At 38.6% G+C, this 18558-nt stretch overlaps 1 long non-coding RNA gene across 2 annotated transcripts; it reads right to left on the bottom strand.

Annotated features, from left to right (window-relative positions):
* Positions 1-1298: 1298 nt before the first annotated feature.
* Positions 1299-13094, bottom strand: LOC144234663 (uncharacterized). Of its 2 annotated transcripts, XR_013336032.1 has the most exons (4): positions 12963-13094; positions 10293-10356; positions 5640-5734; positions 1299-2906 (listed from the first exon to the last, which is right to left on the bottom strand). It is a non-coding gene; the product is annotated as an uncharacterized LOC144234663 (long non-coding RNA). The 2 variants fall into 2 exon arrangements; XR_013336033.1 differs by lacking the exon at positions 10293-10356 and having other exon boundaries at positions 12963-13011.
* Positions 13095-18558: the final 5464 nt, after the last annotated feature.

Below are 18558 nucleotides of genomic sequence, written 5' to 3'. Positions count from 1 at the left end.
AGACAAAGGAAGGTAACCTGGCTGTGTGCACATGTGTGACATTCCTCATGACTCTGTAACACAGACCTCCCATTCAGACTGTATGTTACCATATATGGGACACAAAGGAGCACAAATTGTATAATAGGCAACCCTCACTGCACTAGGGGTTCAGCCTTTTGGTTCTTAGCCTGTTGAGCCCATGCTGGCACAAATAAAGCTGCTTTCTGGATAGAAAAGCCTCGGTGTCCCGAATCTCTGTGTGACTCACTGCTACATTCTATTTAGTAATTAATACTGGGTCAAGTTCATCAACATATTTTATAATGTCTCCCAGAGCAATATTGTTTGAGTTTGCAGGCTGTACTATTTGTCCAGTTCTAGAAGTGAGGAGCCTGAAATTAAGTCATCCATTAGAAACAACCTCAGGGTGCATGTAGTACCAGTTCCAGGAAAAGCCTCAGCTGAAGCCACCCTCGGACCGCCCTCGGGTCTGCCAATCAAAAGAAATGTGTAACATTCCTGTAGTCTTGGAGACGAGTCAGGGCTGGGAACTGCAGGTAGTTACTTTGTACAAACTTGCCAATCAGTCACCACTTGCAGGAGCCCCACTAGATTCTCTGAGCCCACCTCATAACTGGTCATTTTAAAAGACTCTCAAAGGTCATGCTTGGGTCCCGCCAAATGTAATGCACGCCTCGCAGATACTGAATGGTCAAAACTGTTACTATGTTGTTACTATGGGCATTGCACAATTATGATTGGTGCTTATGTAATGATGCAAAATGTACAATGTGTGCATGGTAACACCCCTGCCCTTCCCCCATAAAAACCCAGCTTGCCACTGTTCGGGGCTTCACCTTGCTGCCGCTGTGCTGGGAGATGGGTGAGCCCCTGCTTGAGCTTGTAATAAAGACCCTTTTGTACTTGCATCGGTGCCGGCTCCTTGGAGGTCTCTGGGGACTCGGGATTCGGGCATAACAGAAGCAAGAGTGGTATCAGCAATATATGGCTTCCCCCTTTCAACATCTGGTATAATTGACCTAAGAGATATTATCATCTCTTGCTCTGAGACTCTTTTGAGGTGTTAGTGTCATCCTGGATTTACCTCATTATATAACCCATTTATTTATTCACTCCTTTACTCACAGCTACTAGTTTTCCTTCTCTGCATGTACACTCAAACTTTTCCACCTTCGGATGGGATGTTAGGTTTGCCACTGTGCCTGTGTAGCAAGCACATGGCAACACTAGTCTAGCAAGTTTCTTCTCTTCAGTTCGGTTTCTTTTTCGTTTTTTAAAGTTTTTGTTTATTTATTTATTTATTTATTTGAGAAGGGAGGGTGAGCGAGAGAGAGAGAGAGAGTGCACATGAGTGAGTACGACATGGGACTCGAACCCACAAACCGTGAGATCATAACCTGAGCTGAAATCAAGAGTCTGACACTTAAGTGAACGAGCCATCCCGGTGCCCCTCCAGTTCACTTCTATTCAGATAGGGAGAGGCTGCTCAGGTGCACAACTAGTGCGTTCTCTTCACGGTTAACCCCAATTTTGCCAGATACAGTGAAGGTACATCCTGCCCCATCAGGCCCTTAGAAATTCTGACAAAAAGGTTAAAAATAGTTACAGTTTCTTGGTTAGGAATCACCCCTGCTCCCAGCCCTTGTAGTCATGGTCCTGGTCCCACAACCACTGCATCAAGTGGGCGGGGGGTGAGGGGCCGTGGGGAGAAGCTGCAGTGATGTGGAAAGAAAAAACACCAGCTTCCTCGCTCACCTCCTCTTCTTCAGATCTGCGAGAAACACAGAGGAAATTTATCCAGTGGGGACACTCCTTTAGCCCCAATCATGTTCATGTGCAGTGTGAGCACACACTCATGAAGATATGTGTGCCAGCCCTTCATGATTTTATCTCCCTGTTTTAGACAGCCAATGTTTTAATTGGCCATTCCAAATCTTTTAAAACTATTACTGTGAGGAGGATATCTCTGTCCACTGCTGGCCATTATGGGTTGTAAATGTGTTCCCTGGTCTGCAAAAATGATGGCCCACCATCCAAACTGGTACAGTATCTTCTGTTCTGGATCTTTCATAATACTCAGCATTTACATCTACATGAAGGAAGGAAAGCCCAATGCAGAGTAGGTGTCTAATCCTATCAGGACTCTTTTGTATTCCCCAGTGACACCAGTATCCGTCTCACTTGCCATCTGTGATCAAGGCCTTTTTCTACCAGCGGATCTGCCACAGAACATTGACAGTCTCTGTCTCTCTTGGTAGACAGAACAGTTATTATTGGCATTTTTGGTCTCAGAGGGTGCAAGAGGGATATGTTTAGATTCAGCCCATCTCTGAATTGCTGCAGTATCACCAGCTTCACTCATTTCATGGATCCAGGTGGCCACCTTAGGTAAGCACACAGGTTTATATGCTTGTTAATTCCAATCACCTTCTGAATCTGGAAGAAGATTCTTCTGATGGGCATCAACTTGTCCTACTTGAATGTACTCCTCAAATTCCCAGTGATTTCCATAGGGCTGTGCTCCTCTTTAATAGGCCAGGTTTCCATTATCCTCCTGCCTGTCCATATGACTAGGCCATTGAGCACCTCCTGGTAAAAACCCATACAGAGGAGATTTTACAACTCTTCGATTCTTCTATCACTGCGGGGAAAGCAGCATGCAGTTAAGCCCACCAAGCTGATTTGTTTTTACCTTCTTCACTCAGAGTGGTAGCCTTCTATATTGGATGTTGTCCATTCACCTTAGAACTGCCACTTCTTTGTTGGTCAGTTGAGAGCTGCTTTAGGGCATTGTCCATGCTAATAGAATCCAGCAGCTTCTCAGGCACTTCCAGAGTCAGGCCAAGTGGGAAAAGAGGCTCCCTGCTAGTATCTCTTCTTTGCATTCCCCAGGCAGCATGATCCTGTATAAATCATTTGAATTTTATTGTGGAGTTTTGGGGCCACTGCTGTCCCCCTAAGGATATCATCCAAGACATTATAGCTACTTCAGATTTTAAGATCACTTTATATCTGCTCCACAGAGGTAGCTTTAATTAATAATGTTCAATAACAAGGTGGTAAATGCCCCTCAAATAGAAATCCTCTAGTCCAAAACCCCGGTAGTATTTCTGAGAGGTGCTCATAAGCCCCAGTTTATGTTTCGCCTAGGGCTAGCACACAGAATTTGTCCCTCCCAGCACTCCAACTTGTATTCTACGCTGAGTGCGCTCAGGCAGTCTTACTGGTTCTCGTTTAGTATGTCCAATTAACAGTGCCTGAATGACAGATTTACAAGCCTTCTATTTTTTAACACTAGGTAGGGGAAATGTTCCCCAGTGAGATACAATATCTACCTCTGCAGTAAAATCAGGTAAAAGAGACTTCACATAAAACCCTTTCAACCACTTAAAGCCTCAAACATACCAATTCTCCACACATTTTTTTTTACCTTAATTCCATCAACTTTTATTTTATTTTATTTTTTTAATTTATTTCTGAGAGAGAGAGAGAGAGAGAGACAGCATGAACAGGGGAGGGTCAGAGAGAGAGTGAGATACAAAGTCTGATACAGTCTCCAGGCCCTGAGCTGGCTATCTGCAGAGTCCGACTCGGGGCTCGAGCCCACGAACCGTGAGGTCATGACCTGAGCTGAAGTCGGACGCTTAACCGACTAGGCCACCCAGGTGCCCCAACTTTTATTTTTACATAGCTCTTCTATTTCCTAACTGTAGCCTCTATTAAGACTTCATCTACAGGTTTTGGTTTTATAATACTAGAGGGGAAATATTCCATAGCCAGACATAATATTCATTCCCCAAAAGCATTCTGGTAAAGGAGACACAATTTCTTTACATAAAGCTTGCTTAAATATTCTGAATTTCATAATCCTATCAACCATTATATTTTTTTGATATTCTCTCAGTTCAATTGTAGCTCAAGTCAGGATGAACCACAGTTGTTGGAACATCTGTATTAAGGAATTCTGGCATATTCTCTACTCCTGACTGATTTACCTACTCCTGTGCAATAGGCTTGGGTCCCCCAGTAAGGAGCAGAGGGGCCTTGGCCCTTTGTCAGTCTTTGTCTTTATTAGCCTAATCACTGTCCTAAGTGATAGCTGGACGCGTTTTTCATAGCAATCTCTACCTTACAACTCTTAAAATTTCTTCAAATTGGGATAAAAAAGAAGAGCTGTGTTTGGGGCCCTTTAATGTTGGGGGACCAATGGGGATCACTTTGGCACCTCAAAGCTCTGGTAGTACTGTATTTTAACCTGTTTTAACCCTTCAATGTCCATTTTATTTCTCCCATTTCTTAACAACCACCTCCAGATTTCTACCCATGAGTTCTATGACTCTTCCCCTCCTGTTTCCTCTTTGTTTCACTCCTGTCACATTTGCTTTACCCGCTTTATTTCTTAAAATAACCTCTTACAGATATCTACTTAATTGGGAAGAACCCCTTGATTCTTCCCCAGGCTTCTCTTCCGATTCTCTTGTTAATTGACCTAATTTATTCATTTGTATCTGTAAGACTCAGAAGGGGAAGTTGAGGCAGCAAATTCTGTCTGTCCCTTGGGCATATGGGGTGCCCACATGAAAAGTGTCCCTTTAACCACAGCATTTACTATGACCTGGGTAACTGTTAATATTCACTGAGTGAATATCAAAAAGATAAAGCTTTCAACAAGTGTTGGACTTTCAGGAAGAAAGCATTATTTTATTAATTTTGAAGATTAGTGGGTTTGGTTGTTTTTTTTTTTTTGAGAATTGGTTGCATTAGCATATAGGATAACAGTTCTTTCTCACTGAGCCTAAATGAAAACTAAAGCAACTTTATTTTGACATTAAATTATCTGAAAAAAAAATTTGTTTTTCCCTATAAATAAATGGCTTGCTTTGAATGAGTTTGAGATAATTACTTTGAATTAATAATTTATAGAATCATTTTAAGTAAATTTCTCCATATACATTTCTATAGCAGTTAAAAGTGTATTATTCTTCAGAGTGCCTAGGTAGCTCAGGACGTTAAGTGTCCCACTCTTGATTTTGGCTCAGGTCATATTGTGAGTTTGAGGCCCACCTTGGGCTTTGCACTAACAATGCAGACCCTGCTTGGGATTCTCTCTCTCTCTCTCTCTCTCTCTCGCTTTCTCTCTCTCTCTCTCTCCTTCTCTGCTCCTCCTGCACACTCTCTCAGAATAAATAAACTTTAAAAATGTGTTATTTCTGTTTTTACACAGTTTTTACTGATTTCTCTTTGACTTTCAAAATTCTTCCTTCATGCTCCTTACATTTTGTAAGAGGTGGGGAGAGGCAAAACTGTAATTTATATCAAAGCAAAATTCTCATAATATCTTTGAAGATTTTAGACTTTTAAAACATGGTTTATCTTTGAAAAATCAAATATCACAGCTGTTACTAAGAGGCACTGAGGGCCAGACTTAAACATGGTAAAAATGTTAAAAATCCATTTCTTTTATGAAGTATTTTATCTTAGTCTTCTAGTTCAGGACATTGATTGGCTGAAGTTACTTTAAGCAGCAAATACTGCGAGATCAACACCAGGCAGTTAATTACATTTTCTCTCATCTTCCAACATTTATATTACCCCTCTAACCACACACCTATTTAGGAAAACATTTCTATACTTACATATCTCCTGGTAGCTCCTCCAGTTGCTTTCTTTTCTTTACTTCATTCTTACTTTTAATTCCTTGCTTCTGTTATTCAGACTCAGATGTTTCTTCCTTAAAAAGCAGTAATACAGAATATTTTCTAGAAATCATTCTGTTCTTACTGTGTTCAGTGCCCAGCTTCCTTCTAATTTTCTATGTGGGGGTTCACCCTAGGTATCCATGCATAGCCAGGGATGTTTCTTTTATTATTAATTTTACAGAGAACAGCAGAAATGGACAAGAGTTGTTGCCTTCCCAGTGTGTATCCACCCTGTGCATGGTGGGCAGCTATACAGTTGAGTTAAGTTTGACTATAGTCCTAACATTCGAGTTTGCTCTATAATCTCAATCCTCTTGCCCTAGTGATTGATTTTAACCATGCCTATCTCATTTAGCACAAAGCAAGGCTGGAGATGTGTGGTAGGTTGAATACTGGCCTCCCAAAGACATGCGTGGCCTTATTCCCCAAATCTGTGAATGTTACCGTATACAGTAAAAGAAATTTGGCATTTGTGATTAAATTAAGGATTGGAGGTTATCCTGCATTTATTCCCTTGGGTCCAGAGTATGATCATATGGGTTTTTAGTAGAAGTACTGAGAAGGAGTCAGAAGGGAAGGAGAAGGTTATATGATGATAGAAGCAGAGATCTGGAATGGGACACCTTGGAGATGGAGAAAGGTGCCACAAGGCATGGAATACGAACAACGAACACTAGAAGAAGCCACTAAAACCTGAATAAGGCAAAGAGACAGACTGTATCCTCAGAGCTTTGAGAAGGTACCAGTTCAGCGGACACCTTGACTTTAGCCGCAAGAAACTGATTTCACACTTCTAGAACTGTAAGAGACTAAATTTGTGTTATTTTTAAGCCGCTACACTATAGTAATTTGTTGTAGCAGCAATAGAAAACTAATATAGGATTAGAATCCAATCCATGGAGTTTTCTTGTGTAGTTGGTTACGAAACAAATTTCATTTCTTCTCTATGGTATAAAGAACAGATGTGAGGTATGAAACTATTTTAGCCATTAACCCATATGATTGAGGACACCTTGAATGTGAAACTGACAAATATAGGAGAATAAAATTTTAAAAATGTACAGAAAAGCAGGAGCATAGCCCTGGTCAGAACATGTTTGAAACCTGCAATGAAAATAAAACATTAAAAATAAAAATAAAAATTAAAAAAGTAGGGTGCCTGGGTGGCTTAGTAGGTTAAGAGTCCGACTTCAGCTCAGGTCATAATCTCACAGTTTATGGGGTTTGATCCCTGTGTTGGGCTCCGTGCTGACAGCTCAGAGCCTGAAGCCTGCTTCAGATTTTGTATCTCCCTCTCTCTCTGACCCTTCCCTGCTCCCGCTGTCTTTCTCTCTCTCTCAGAAATAAATAAAACATTAAAAAAATTTTTGAAATCTGCAATGATTCAGGACTGTTTCAGTTCTGTATGCTTACAAATTCCTCATTATTGACCAGATTTTTTCAATTACTTGCATTGAATGCAACTCAACTGATGTAATAGCTTTGCACAAAACCTAACTTTTTCAATACAATATCTAATATGATTTCATAGCTGGATGAAACAAGAAGGAAGCTGTCCTGATTTGAACCAGTGTAACTGATTAGTAAGAACTGTGTAAGTAGGGATGGTTATGGTGCCTGTCACACTCCCCATCGTATCCTCCTCTCTAGCACTGTTAACAAATGCAAATAGGTGTTTAATAAGTATTTTTTGAAATGGGTTGATGACTAAATATAAAATGTACAAAGCATGACTGGAATATCATTATCAGCTAATTCTGCCTTAAAAATATGTTTTGAGCTGTGAGAAACTGAATATAAACATGCACAATGACCAGGCAGTAAATGAAAATAGAACTCTGACCGACAACCTCTATAGCAACCAATCAGGAAAGCAGATCACAACCTCTGCAAGCAATCAGTCCCAGTCAGAACCCAGTCAGTGACCACCAGCTTCCCTATCTTTGCCCTAACATTCTAACTCACGACCAGGCAAAGAAAGCCAAATATGCTCCTCAAACCAATCACATAAGATGCTGAGCTTCTAGTAAGTCTGCCCCTAGCTTCCCCTGGCCAACAACCTTCAATAAGAATATATGTGATGTCGTCTCTTTTTCCACCATAAAGCTTTCTCATTCCCCTGACTACCTCTAAGTCTTTGCCAAGTAACGATGGCTGATTCCTTTGCCTTAGCAAACTCTGAATTAATAGGTTCTGTTTCTTCGCATTTGGATTATCTTCATTTATTTCCATAGCTATATAAATGAGGCTGACACTCTTTCTTCAGGTTATTTCTTGTCTTATGCATAAGACACAGTTTCTGTGGAAAGGTACCTTTTCAATAAAATTTCACCATATAAATGGTTTAGATATTTTTTTGTAAAGTAAATAGATGGGAATTAAATTACTTCAGTCCTGAAATAATCTCCCACTGATCTGGAATTTGCTTAAAGTTTGACCACTGAGGTTTCATTTAATTCATTTATTAATTTTTTAAAAAATGTATATAACAATTAAAACTCTCTATGACTGGGGCTAAGTACAAGGTCACAGTGATGGACAGACAAATTCTGCTTCAGATCTCAGGGAGATTATAGTCCAGAAGGATAGAGAAGTTTACATAATTACATTTTTAATTATAATCTTAGTAAGGGCCAAAGGTAGAAATTCAGGAAGATAAAAGGATATGGTAGGGTTCCAGGCTTGAGGGTAGACTGAGAAGCACTTTATAAAATAATGGTAGAGGATCAAATTGCCCCATCCTTAGTTATCTTTTAAAACTTTAGAGGTTAGTCATGATTCCAGGAAGAGTTTAAAACCCATGACTGTAACTGAATTCCTGTCATTCTGGCATAATGGGGCATAAAAATAAAGTCATTTTAGCTTATTAGAAAATAAAGTTATATTTCTTAATAATAGAGATTATGGACTCTTGATTCATAACTACCACACATATATACTTCATACCCTAAGGTGTTGACAATGACTGTTAGATTCATTTATTTTCCTTGTATAAGTATCTGCTTTATATAGTAAATTAGTTATTTGCAAAACAGTGAATAAAGACTGATTGAAAACCCTTTCGCTTGGGGCACCTGGGTGGCTCAGTCTGTTGAGAGACCAACTTCAGCTCAGGTCGTGATCTCATAGTCTCCGAGTTTGAGCGTTTGAACCCCCCATCAAGCTCTGTGCTGACAGCTCAGAGCCTGAAGCCTGCTTCAGATTCTGTCTCCCCTCTCTCTTTGCCCCTCCCCCGCTTGAAACTCTTTCTCTGTCTCTCTCTCAAAAAAGTAAATAAACACTAAAAAATAAAAAAATAAAAAAAAGAAAATCTTTTCACTTTTGTTTCCTGCAAACTATAGAACAGATTCCTTAGTAGAGTCTTTAGGAAGACTCTTCATAATTTATCCCCAAACCTATCTTTCTCTATTTTTCTAGGACTATCCACCATTCTTTTTGACACCTTCAGTATTTTCAACATGCCAAGTTTCTCTTCCTTATACATTGAACCTGTTTTCATAGCACCCTTTTATCTATTCATGTACTTTAGTCAACTTGAATTGCTTGTTTGCTTTTTCTCCCTGATATGTTTATTACATATTCCTGGGCTAACTATGATCTCCTCTGTGAGGCTTCCCCCCCAACCCACCTCAGATGAGCACTATTAATTTTCTACTTTACCCTTATAATGTAGCATATTTTCTTATCACTAATTTAGCTTTCTGAAATATTAGGACAAGTATTTGGAGATGAAATCCATACACTGCAGTTATCTTCATTAACAGCATTCTCTATATCACTGTTCAAATTTCTATTTGACATTTTTAACCTATAACTTATTATGAAACTAATTTAACTTAAAACAAGATAATACTTTACATTACTGAAGCGTGTTCACAAAGATATAGATTATTTCAACCATATTTACAATTCTGGAAAACCATTTATTCAGAGAAGTTAATGGAGCAGTTATGAGCAGTAATTTATAGTGGTTAAGTGACCAACTCTGAAGCTCCAAAATCAAACTATTTCAACTTGACTTTTGGATATGCTACTTACTAGTTCTGTGCCCATGGGCAAATGATTTCAACTTTTTTTTTGTCTCCACGTCTCCATTTCCTCATATGTCAAATGGGGACAGTTATAGTACCTGATATAGAGTGTCAGAGTGAGGCATAAATGGATGAAAAGAAGTCAGAATGATGTATGGCACATAGTAATCTCAGCACATTTTACGTATTAATTCTACTAGTAGTCGGGGCGCCTGGGTGGCTTAGCCGGTTGGGCGTCCGACTTTCGCTTAGGTCATGATCTCGCGGTTCGTGGGTTTGAGCCCCGTGTCGGGCTCTGTGCTGACTGCCAGCTCAGAGCCTGGAGCCTATTTCAGAGTCTGTGTCTCCCTCTCTCTTTGACCCTCCCCTCCTCACGCTGTCGCTCGCTCTCTCCTAGAAATAAAAAAAAAAAATTCTACTAGTAGTCATGAGTGTAGTGGTAGGAAAAGGAGGCCAGGATTAGTTTTGGTGTTATATGTGCCAGACAATATTCTAGTTAGTTCTTCCATCAAGGAGTTCTAGTCTATCAAGGGAGCAAAAATATAAGATCAATACATACCATTGTGTCTGATGCCACAAGAGAGTAAGGCACATAGGAGATCAGGAATATTGTGGAAGAAGCACTGGAGAAGAAGTAACATATGTGGTGAGTTACGGAGTTCTAGTAGAAGTGAGCAACAAAGAAATGGAGAAGCAGTGTCTCAGGCACACACAGGCACACATGAATGCAGGAAGCCTGGGAGACCATTGCACTTAGAGTCCCTCACTGTAGTAGAGAAGTGGTAGTCAATGCCATGGTTAACAGTGAAAGATAGACTTTAGATTGGAAAAGCGTTTGTGTTTCGTGTGAAGATGTTTGGAGTTTTCATAGGAGTCAGGCAAAAAAATTAACTACGGGACTTTTATTTTCGATTGATTAAAAGTATTACTTGCCATTAGTGTGGACAATGGAGTGAGTTAGGAGCATGTATGCCAGGTAGAAATTTATTGCACTAATTCAGAAATAACCAGCAAAGTCCTGGATAGAAGTAGCAATAGTATACAGTGTAGAGAGACACTCTTTCAAAAATATGAGGAGGACTGAGAAGAATAGAAAGCTAGAGGCAGAAATGGAAGGTTACAAGGTTTGGACATGTTTGCGTAAATTTAACTATAGTTAAGAAGTTTAAATTGAGGAGAAACAGGAAGGGATATAAAACTGGCTAGATAGCACTGAATGTTCAGTACGTTTTGGCTTAAAGTAGATTGATCAGTCAACTTATGTCTTGAACTTGGAGGACCACACTACATGAATAAAATAAGAAGTAAATAAATATTTATCACTGACATTATGATGACATTGAGGGTATAACTTAATATAAGCTATAACTTATATAACTTATTTTGAGACAGAAAATAGAAGGTAAAAAATTGGTAAATTATGCTGCTTATGTAATTTCTGTTAATTATGTACCTTATGTTACTTATATTATGTTCCTGGTATTGTGTTGATTAATTTAAATATACGTTACAACACAAATGCAATCTTATGAAATGATATTACTATCCCATCTTATATATGAGGAATATGAAGGTGATATCATTTAATTAATTTGTTTAAGGTTAGGTAAGAAGTAGGGGCACCTGGGTGGCTCAGTCACTTAAGCGTCCGACCTCCACTCAGGTCATGAATCTCACGGTTCTTGGTTTTGAGCCCCGCATGGGGCTGTGTGTTGACAGTCAGCTCAGAGCCTGCTTCACATTCTGTATCTTCCTCTCTCTCTGACCTTCCCCTGCTCACGCTCTCTCTCTCTCTCTCTCAGAAATAAATAAAAAAACATTAATTTTTTTTAAAAAAAGGTAAGATAAGAAGTAGCAGAGCCAGGCTTAAAATCCTAATCAATCAAACTCTGCATGTTTTATTCCTATACAAATCACATTACACTTCTGACAAAGTAAAAAAAAAACAAAAAGAAAGACTAGATATACAGTAAAAGCAGTATTGTGTAGGAAGGCCCCATTTGTTCTACATGAGAGGAAGAAAGCCTCCTCCGGTATGAAGAAACGTTAATTAATATTGTGCTCCTTACAACGTGCTGACGTTGTGACAAGAGTCAGACTTTAAACTGTGAAAAGTATTGCTTTTGCATGTAAGAAATATATGGTCTTTTAAGGTTCTGACATCGAAAAATATTTAGAGACTGCTACTGAAAGTATAAGGCGGCAGAAAAGTGGGGCTAAAATGGTGAAGTAATATTTAATCCAAGGGCACAATTTTGTATAGTCTGAATTTACTTTCATCTGTATAAGGATAAATAGAAAGTATATCGGATTCCAGCTTTAGGAGATTTAGATTATTACGAAGAATTGAAAGAGGCTCTGATGGCATTCCCAAGTGATGCCCTTTAAATAAAACATTTTACCCCCCCCCCCAAAATCTCTTTCCTTTTCTTTGGAAGGGAAGGAAATAAGGTCAGACACTTCCTCGCTCCACTCACTAAGCTACTGCCTCACTCAGAACATGGAGTGAAGGGGGGACAGGCCAAGTCTCCCATAAAGTCTGCCCTTCCTCCAACCCTTCCTTCCCACAAAGTGTCAAGATTAGAAAATTTAACTGTATTGTTCTTCCCCTGGCACTGGACAGAGACCCCACTACATCCAAAAAGGAAGTTGGGGAGGCAGATGTGGAAAAAGGAATTCCTTCTCACTTCACAGAAGCCCCCTTCCAGTCAGGGGAGAGGTGGAGGTAAGATACTGGCCAAGAAGAAGAGAAAACCCCTAAAACCTTTTTTCTTTTAACCTGACATATTTATGTAGTCAGTGTTTCGGGAGGGGAGGAGATTTGGAATGATGATAACACTTCAAAGTCAGGGAATGAAAGCCAAATAGCAGCTGTTTTGGTCATAATTTCCTGATAATGGGAAAGGGGGAAACAGGAAGTGGGAAGTAGAGGGAGGGAATGTTTGAGGGTCCTGAGCCCACAGCTCACTTTGAAAGGCGAGGCAGCAGAAGAGAGACAGCTGGGTCCCACCAAGAAAAGAGTATTGGGAGCCGTGCCTGGGTGACTCCATCAGGTAAGCATCCAACTCTTGAATTTGGCTCAGGTCCTGATCTCAGGGTTGGTGAGATCCAGCCCTGAAGGGGCTCTGTGATGGCCGCAAGGAACCTACTTGGGATACTGTCTCCCCCCCCCCCAAATAAATTATTTTTTAAGGGCCCTTGGAGAGACATACAAGAAGCAGCCACTCACGTCCTGCCTCTCCGCCATCTCCCCACATCTCTGAAAGCTGCGGGACTACCCCAGATGTCTCCGATGCTGAGCGGCCACTCCTCCTGCGTCACAGTCACAGACTCCAGCACACGCTTCTCGAAGCTGTCCTGGACCTCTTCCCTCTCGTATTAGAGGAAGCAGACTGTCTCAGAGTTAAGCACGAGGTCCATCTCGCACATGCTGGGGAAGTATTTGTCCAGGAGCTCTGCATCTCGCTGACTCGGCTCCAGCATGAGGGGTTCATTGTCCCCGCCGCCCAATAAGAGCACAGCAGAAGGAGTGGCTGGCATATCTTTTACAGACGATTTTGAGGACCCTGAACTCCAGGAAGCCGCACATCTTGGGCTTGCAAGCCAGAACGACCTGCATAAGTTGTCAAGCCCCCTTATTTCGCTGCTTGTCTGACAAAGCCCTGTACCACTTAGCGGCCTCAACCTCTCAGGCCCGCTGAACAGCCGCAGAATCCCATCAACCTGCAGCGGGCAGTTCCGCATGTCCCTCCTCAGCTACCGTAGGCGCTCAATCCTTTCTGCTTCTTTTTTTTTTTTTTTTTTCTTGCTGCCTAGAGGCCTGGTCAGTGCCGGGAAATTTTGCTTTTGCTCGAAGCCTCCTTCGTGCAGGAAAGTTTCCAAGACGTCTGGTTCAAAGCAGTGAAAGGTTAGAAGGGTATCTCCGTACTACTCTGAACACCTTGGGGGCCTACGGCCTTTTGACAAGGCTAACTGTTCCCTTGCCGCCTTTATCTAGAATGCACAAGTCAGACTTGCTTGGGGCTTTGACATTCAGGGATCAGTTCTTACTGAGGACAGCTGATGTTTCAGTTTTTTCCATGAGCTGAACTTTGGTGCACTTGAGACATAATTGTTATTCTATAGAGAAGTTGTGTGTGTGTATGTAATTACATATATATGTAATTTAAAGCAACAATTTGTTATGTATGCAGATATCTTATGAATAAACAAATACATATTTTATCCAGTTTTCCAAAACATTTTTAGAACTGACCTAAGATCATGGTAATTTAACTTGAATTATTTTTGAATGCAATACAAAGTCATTCTTTTCTCATGATTGCTTGATTCTAGATACCAAATTTGTCTTTGTATATAATTATAATCTCTCATTGTTTCCACAAATAAAATATTAGGCGGATTCATAAAGTCTGTATAAAATGTAATTAAACAATTTACATATCAATTTACAATTTTAAATAGTGACAAACTAATAGTTCAAAACCAAAATCTTGTGTTATCTCTAGAAGAATGGCATCTGTGCAATATAAAGTTCGGCTAGAATGCATGGAGTGAAATACGAGCTCTGTGAGGTACTAGGAGTGGGATTTGGAAAAGCATTTCATTTAAGTGTGCCTCATCAATAAAAATGCACTTAACATTGTATTTTAAGTGTCTTACAGAGATCTTGCCATTTAAGGTGTTACTTGCCATATAGTTAGCATTCAGTAAGTATTAGTATTTACCTATTCCACACTCAGACAAATTTGGGAAGGAGGTAGGTTAGTAGTGAGTTGCCTGACTTATTTTTCATTGCCTAAAATAACCTGATCCAGTGTACAATAGGTACTGAGGTTGACTTCCATTGGAAGGACTGATTGTCAAATTTTCAGGAGTTTGGGGAGTTGGATGATGTGACGTTGGTAGCTTGAAATTGGCTATGATGGGATTATTTATACTGATTAGTCCCAGAAGGCAGTTGTTAAACATGTCCCAGGATAATAATGAAGTTAGCTTTGTTATTCAAGTCAATAGTTTAATCCTATTGGTCAGATTTTAAAGGATCTTTAGAGAGATTACAGAAAATATTCCATTCATTAAAAAAAGAGAGAAAGAAATAGAATTTTGGCAGTTTCTTATACTATTAAATGTTTACCCACGACGTGACCCAGAAATTCTATGCCAAGGTATTCACCAAAGAGAAATGAAACCATATGTCCACAAAAGAATTGTTCAAGAATTTTCTAGCAACATTATTCATAATGGGCAGAACAGAGTTGTCACAAGAGTATAAAAATAATTGTTATATTTGTACAAGTGAATACTACATAACAAAAAACCAAAAGAAATTAATTGTTGATGCATAAAGCCAAGAGAAAGAATCTCACAGAAGGAGAGTTGATTGAAAGAAGCCATACCAAAAAAAAAAAAAAGTGTATAGGACATGACTTTATTTATATAAAGATTAACACCAGGCAAAAACGATCTATGGTGAGAGAAATTAGAACAGTGTTGCCTTTGGTGTGATAGAGGTGTTGGTGGTGGTGGTAGTTGCAGTAATAGTAGCAGTGATTGACTGGAAAAGAGAATGACAAATTTCTGGTGTGATGGAAATGTTCTCTATCTTGAAGTGGCTGTTGGCTACATGGGTATACACATTTATCATATCTTATCAAACTATCCACTAAAAATCTGTGTGTTTTATTGAACATAAATTAAATATCAATAAAGACAAAGCAATATGTTTTATTTTTTGAAGTTTATTTACGTTAGGAAAGAGAAAGAACACAGTGTGTGTGTGATGGTGCTTGTGGTGGGGAGATCAGAGAAAAGTAGAGACAGAATCCCAAGCAGGCTACGCAACATCAGTACAGAACCCAATGTGGAGCTTGAACTCAACAGACAATATCATGACTTGAACCAAGATCAAGAGTCCGATGCTTAACTGACTGAGCCACCCAGGTGCCACTGAAACAATATATTTTCATAGAAATACTGTTAATAATAGATATGCATGATGACTAAATTAGATAATTAGAAAATAAAGTTTGGGGAATATGTATATTTATATGAAAAGAAAAAAGGTAGCAATTAGGTATACAATCCATCTAATCTATCTTTCAATCACTGTAATTTTTTGTATTGTGGGACATTGAACAACTTTATGAATATTCTGGTTTCTAATCTGCAAAAATGGAATTAAATATAATACCTCAAAAAATAGCTTGCTGGATTAAATGAAATACTTCATCAAAAGAATTTGTGATGCCTGGCATTTAGTAAATACTTAATCATTTATACTTATTAGTTCTTTTATAGCTATTCTTCTATAGCCATTTTTATTAGGAGATAAATACATAGTAGAAAAGATAAAACTCAAAGAGAGTACCTACTGAATTTCCAATTCCATCTCCTGAAAGTACCAGAAAGAATGGAGCAGGTAAATGTGCAAGCCATATTTTTATGTAGTAACGGTATGTTATTCTGTTACACTGTTAAGAAATGACAGTTGTTTTCTCCAAAATATTTGGAGAATTTTCTCACCAGCAGTGTGTGAGAGTTCCAGTCACTCCACAGCTTCACCAACAGACTTTTGAACTTTGTGCATTCTAGCTCATGGTGATTTCCATTTGCATTATTCTGATGCTTAAAGGTGTTGAGAGTTTTTCATGTATTTGTTAGTCATTTTATATCTTGTTTTGCGAAGTTTTAGTTCAAATGTTTGCCCATATTTATTGTATTCTTTACTCTCATTTTTTACAGCTGCTTTTTAAGAGTCATATATATTGTGGATATATATACTCAGAATATGAGTCATTTGTCAGATATATATATATATATGGCAGATAGTCTTTTTTTTCCCCTTGCTGTGACTTACTTCTGTATTTTTTCCTTTTCTTTCCTTTCTTCATTTTCTTAATGGTATTCTTATTAATTAACTGAAATTTTTAATTCTGACAAAGTTCAATTTTTAATTTTTTTCCTTATATCAATGCTTTTTTATGACCTAATAGATCTTTGTCTATCCAGAAAAGATATATTTTGTGCATCTCTGGTTTTGTGGTAAGAATATTCTACCATCCTAATTATTTTTCCCTTCTATCCATATCTGCCTTCCTATTCAAAGAAAGGGATATGACAAATTAAAATAATGAGAGCACTTTTCTACTAGAGATTGCTAAATAAGTCTGGTAGCTCCAAAAGGTTATTAAAATTACAAAGCAACTCCACAGTGTTTTAGTAGGCTACATTTTTGTAGAGGACATTACATTTGAGATATTTCCCTCAGAGAAAAAGAAAATCAGATTTTAAGTCAAATTTTATACAAACCATATGGATATAAAACTTTAAATATACATCTGGTCTTCTGGGAAACTCTTTCAACTTCACAGACTAATGATACAATCAAAAGTTACAGAAATTTTAATCTATAAAGTGTTTTAAGGCAGTCATTATTTAAATATAAACTCAAGTCTATTTTGCAGGATACATACGTTTGCTACAGATAGGTCTAAATTTATACTAAAAATAAAAACACAAACTTTGTTGGCAACATTGCTTCTTTTTTTCTAAGAACCAAAGAAATCCAGTTATGTAAAGGCATAAACATTTTTACAGGAAAATACCCTCCACTTTCAAAGTGGTATGGATCGTGTAAAACAAGTAAAATGTTTGAGTTCTTAATTGATACTTGCATTGCTCTTTAGCATTTCTTTATTCTTTCAATTGATGGTCACGGAATACAAACAAATATGTTTTAAAAGAGTAATCAGCGTCCCCAAACTTAAGACAGTCTTTGTCCAAATGTTCATCTTTCTTGCAATTCAACTCTGGAAATAAAATACTGTTCTTTCACTCCTATATCATATGTATTTTTAATATGTATAAACAGACACTCTGCACATTTGTTTTCTACATTTTAAAGTATATGTGGGGGCGCATGGGTGGCTTAGTCAGTTAAGCGTCCGACTTTCGCTTAGGTCATGATCTCGGGGTTCGTGGGTTCAAGCCCCGCGTCGGGCTCTGTGCTGACTGCCAGCTCAGAGCCTGGAGCCTGTTTCAGAGTCTGTGTCTCCCTCTCTCTCTGACCCTCCCCTGCTCACGCTGTCTCTCTCTCTCTCTCTCTCTCTCCTAGAAATAAATAAAACATTTTAAATAATAAAAAAAAGTATATCTGGATAAATAAAACACTGTTGAACAATCATGCTCTATTGTTCTGCCCATATTGCTGAAAAATATCCAAGTAGCACATCATCCCAAGGTTAGGATTGTTAAAATAATATTTTTTTCCAAAATGAACTAAAATCTATAATTACTAAAGTTGGTTCACAGGGATCACAAGGGGAATGTGTGATCCCTGATTTTTGTTTTTATTTGATTCTAAAATTCAGGCTTTAATCTTTTTCTTCCCATTTTAATTGTAATGATTGCTTTTTATACTTACTTGATGAAAATTTCTATTCGTAACTTCGTGTTTAGAAATCTACAGAGATTCAAGATCTTTTATGTGTTTAGTAAACCATGTCAGGCTTTCCAAACTTTGGATAATTTCTACAGATAGACCTTGATCAAGGACCCCTATAAAGAATTAAGTCAGGCACCCCAAAAAGAATGTAGAAAATATAACCAGTTGCTGAAGCAACTGGTTATTTATGAGCTGGTTGAGATTATTAAACTTATTAATTTCTTGTGTCACAGGCCAGAAAGGGCATATGCTGAGATACAGCACAGAGATGTCACAAACATGACAGCACAGATGTGTCACAGACATACCAGCTTTCATATTTTTTCCACTTTTAGCATGAAATGCTCAATTTTTAAAGCTATTTTCAGAAGCATAATAT

The sequence above is a fragment of the Crocuta crocuta genome, unplaced genomic scaffold (assembly GCF_008692635.1).
Source record: "Crocuta crocuta isolate KB4526 unplaced genomic scaffold, BGI_CrCroc_1.0 scaffold115, whole genome shotgun sequence".
NCBI lineage: Eukaryota > Metazoa > Chordata > Mammalia > Carnivora > Hyaenidae > Crocuta > Crocuta crocuta.
Note: the sequence above shows the minus strand (reverse complement) of the source record. Positions and strands in the feature narration are given on the sequence as shown.